General features: G+C 39.5%; 1 protein-coding gene across 3 annotated transcripts in view; it reads right to left on the reverse strand.

The window, feature by feature from the left end:
• The window catches only part of kank2 (KN motif and ankyrin repeat domains 2), a 15,633-nt gene extending 12,838 nt beyond the window's left edge, over positions 1-2,795 (reverse strand). For all 3 annotated transcript variants that reach the window (XM_024272525.2, XM_024272524.2, XM_024272526.2), the window contains exon 1: positions 2,665-2,795. The gene's annotated coding sequence lies outside the window, so the exon portion shown is untranslated. The remainder of the gene's footprint in view (positions 1-2,664) is intronic.
• Positions 2,796-4,575: the final 1,780 nt, after the last annotated feature.

Genomic DNA, 4,575 nt, shown 5'->3' on the forward strand with positions numbered 1-4,575 from the left:
GGAAACTTCTGGAATGAGGACAACGCATGAGGTCTCGAATTCGGACGAAACCAAGACACCGCTCCTGACGCCAAAATTGAGTCTGCCTCTTTTATCGCAGGGACAACATCAAAAAGATCCCAGAGAGGGCTGCAGGCTCCCCCTCACAGCCAGTAAATATAGTCTGAGGAGGCGCTTTCTCAGGGACGATGAGAAGGAGCCGCCTAGAAGAAGTTTACCATCATTTGTGTATTCCTCTCCCATAAATAGACGCTTTGTCCAACCAAAATAAAACCCATTGTGAGCGGTTTTCACATAAACCTCACACGACTGCATGGGAATCTCAATTCTGTGTTCATTCATACACAACCCAAATTCATCAGAACTCACTTAACAGTTCTGAGTACGTCATTGTTGCACAGAAAGGACTTTCACCAAGAGTTCTGGATGATCTCATGCTCACACATGGGATGTGGCTTCAGAATGGATGTCACCTCCAGAAACTGTTTTTCGCATTAAAGATGTGGAAGAGCAGACGGAGCTGGACTTGTCTCCATGAGGAGGAGCCTCACGTTACTCCTGGAACAGCAGCAGAGCAAACAGCCGCCTGGCCTGCTATTGGTCATTGTGCTGACCTCCAACAGGAAACCAAGCCGAGGTGGGGCTAAGCAGCGAGGAGCGGCACCGGAAAAAGGACACACACAAAAAGCACATACACTGAAAAAAAGTTGGGGGGAAAAAAAATCTTGAGGAGTCGTGGAGGTGGGGGTTTCAGACTAATGAAGGAGGAAAATGTGACAAATACGCAGAATGTTGGGGGTTAAAGAACAGGTTAGCATGTGTTCCTTAGATTCTCCTGTCAATTATTTTCTAATTTCGAGAAGCTTGTTGATCCAAACAAGAACTTAAGGCCCAGCATGAACAGAGCGGATCATGTGGCTTTTCTTTGTCATTAAGAGATTACTCAGGAATATAATCGATTTACTCTCTTTGGGATTTGGGATCTCTTAAAGGATCTGTCAAGCATATTTTTGTTAATCATAGGAGATGCACACAAGTAGCATTATCCTACTGTCTCGATCACTGGGATTACCAGCAGGGTCATCGGTTTATCCTAATCCAACTTTGGCTCAAAAAAAAAAAAAAAAAATTAAATTCTGACAAAACAACAGCAAACAGACTAAAAAAAAGCTAATTTATAACATCTAAGAGTGTCCAGAAGGAGGTCATCAGCAGACAGGCCGTCCCGTGAAGGTTCCGGGCCTAATTTGATTAGTCCTTTAAGTGCCCGGCGTGTGGCCCGGTGTGCAAATGGAGTTTATAGCCCTGCATTCCATTACAGCACCCCTGGGTCCAAACGCTGAAATGAGACAGTCACATTCCAGCTCAGACCAAAACCCCGCACACAGACCTGACTGTGGATTCTCAAATTGCAGTCGCAGGTTATCCGACAGAATTCCAGAACATCCCTCTTAGCAACACAAAGAGACAACGTTCAATCAAAGCATAACAGCCAATTAAAGCCACACTTTTAATGTACTTCGGAACACTGAAGCTGCAACACAATATAAAGAATCTGCTGCTGCAAACTAATTGGAGTGATTTAGTACAGTCAGTGATCTATTATACAACAGCAGGACAGTGGAGTATTGTATGATGAAGGGTAACTGGGTGATGAATACACCCCCGCTGCCTCCATGAAAACAACATCTCATGTGTTTTCTCCTGAATCCAATAAATTTGCTATTAAATTCTCTGACACAAAAGTTTAAAATTTGACATTTCTGCACATTTTGATGAAAAATATTAACATTTTAAGGCTTTAAGATGAAAAATAAAAACTTTTTTTTTTTTTTTTTAGCAACATCTGACCACCAACTTCACCCCTTTGGCTCCAGCCATGCAACTCAGAGGGCAAGAAGCGCTGAGCAAACATCTGGAAGTAATGAAAAGTTGCAGGATGGATGGGACCCACCCTCTCCCAAGAGTCCCAATTGAGTTTTTTAGAGGGGTTTTAATGAGATTAAAAACGCTGGAATGTTGCGACATGTCAAACATTATGAAAGAGGGACGCTTACAAGCCATGCGTAAACAAACCATGCGCCATGCGTAAAAGTTAGGATGGGGGGGACTGATCAGAGAGAAAAGTTCAGATTTCCATGAGGCGTTTTGGGAGAAATAAAGTAGATCTTTTGGAGATGATTGTTTGGTGGAAAGAATGTTTTCAAGGTGCATGCCTGAATGTTAATGTGGCCAGCGGGTTGGAGACACGCGCTTTAACGTCACGTGGAGATATTAGAAATTATTGAATGAGGTGAACGGCGCTCCTTGCCTCCGATGATGCTCTGAACAAAAAAGGCGCACTGGAGGAGCGAGCACTTCCTCTGAAGGTCCAAAGATGGGAATGTGACGTCACTAAACACAGTTCATCTCAACTAAATATGTACTTTTAGCGATATAACATCATTCGAGGTTGGTTTTACGCATTAACGGCGCGTTACTTTGGACAAAAATGACCGGAGGAATGGGCAGGACCGACGCTCCACAAAAGAAGTCCCCGCTTAGAAACGTCGTCTGAGGCGCGTTAGATATCCGGGCTTGATAGAAAAAAAGAGCCACGCATCTTTACCCCGCACTGCTGCGTTTTCTCACACAGAGGAGACGTAACTTAATAGCTGCTCTTACCTTCCTTCCTTCTGGGAATCCTTTCAGCCTTCTCGGCCCAGGAGCGCTCACTGACAGACAGAGACAAAAACACCGCAGCCGAGATGCTGCGGGCCCCTCCCGCTCCTCTTAAAGGGCCAGCAGCACCAGGAGCCCCTCCATTTATCTCTGTCTGGGTCACCAAAAAGGCCATCTGTGACCTCCAGGAACCTTCAAGAAAATAAACCCTCACCCAATTTTATTTATATAAAAGATAAAAAATAAAACATTTTAAGATTATACTTTAGAAACAAAAGGTTGATCTATTTTATTTTATATATTTAAGCTATTTTACTAACAAAAGGGTTGTAATCCCAGACAACCAAAAAGCTATTTTCTCATTTCAAAGTGAATTTGATATTTTTTTGTGTTTATTTTGGGCAGCAGCCAAAAAAATAATTCAATTGAAATTTTACATTTCAAAAAAAGAAATTTGACTCTATGGCGAGAAGGGATTTAAATCCATAGATTTTCTCCAGCTTCCTCCAACAGTCCAAAAACAGGCTTTACAGGTTAACTGGTTTTTCTCAAATTTATACTTAGGTGTGCGTACAGGTGGGATTTTGTGGCCCTGCGACAGACCGATAGTCCTTAGTAAGGTTGTGTATTGACAAGAGTCTGGCGATACAATACGTATCGCGATACATATGTCATAATACGTATCCCGATATATCCCAGGACACTACCGGACAATATTTTACATTTTTTTTAACTATAACTTGAACATTTCTCAAATATTAATGTATTTTTCACAAAAGTAAAATATTTTTTTACTTGAAGATCATAACATTAAGCACTGCAACTGTATCTGATAAACAAGTTGCTTTTACGCAAGCAAATTCATGGTGCTTTTCTGTTGGTAATTTAGTTAACACTTGAGAGGAAAAAAAAGTAAGACAAAACTATGACTTTGCTTTTAAATAATAATTAAATATCATCATGGCAGTATTTTAAATTGATAAATAGTATCACGATATTCACTGAATTGATACTTTCTTACCCCTCCAGTCCTGAGTATACCTCACCCTGACCCAACAGTAGATGGGATAGGCTCCAGCAACCCTGATAGGGATACACCAGGTTACAAAAATGGATGGATGAATGGGTTCTCCATTGTCAAATTAGACATGTTTTTTTTATATTTGCTTAAAATAAAATAAAAAAACTTAGATTTTCAGTCTTTTTTTAAGTTATAGAAAGCACAAAATGTTTTTTCTGGATCCTTTTGCCGAAAAACAAAAATAAATAAGGGAAACTTTATCCTATTAGCATCCTAAAAAATAGACAATATGTCAAATTATTTCATTATTTCAAACACAAATAATCTGTAGTTAAAACAAAAATTCAAACAGTAAAATATTTAGTGAAACAATTAAATTCAATTCAACATCAGATTTGGGCTTGGATTAAAAGTTTTCACTGAACAAATAATCCAGCCCAACTGTTTCTATTTGAATCCCATCAGTGATGTTAATATCGTAATGCGTTATCAGGATGTAGAAGAATTACCACAGAAAAAGCAGATCAGTCTAGAAAGAGGTTTGTTTTAATAAAAGACAGTGTAAATAAATAAAAAAACTAAAAAAAGAACATTTTTTTTATCCTTGTAAAATAACAAAAGTACTGACAGTTTAGTGGTGAGTGTTAATGTGCCATAGTTTGTTTTACAATAGTGCAATCGGATAGATACAGTAGTAAAAAATAAAGGTTTGAGTTCATGCAAACGTTCAATAAACATGCACAAAACATTTGGAGTGCTTCTTTTTTTGTAAAAGTTCACCAACAGTCAAAGAGGATGAAGTCCATTGCTGATAATAGATCCCACAGCTTGAACAAGTTCGGGCCAGAACTTCAGAGATAAACGTTTGACGTGACTGTAGTTTATTACAGTTT

This window comes from Oryzias melastigma, linkage group LG8 (genome assembly GCF_002922805.2).
Source record: "Oryzias melastigma strain HK-1 linkage group LG8, ASM292280v2, whole genome shotgun sequence".
NCBI lineage: Eukaryota > Metazoa > Chordata > Actinopteri > Beloniformes > Adrianichthyidae > Oryzias > Oryzias melastigma.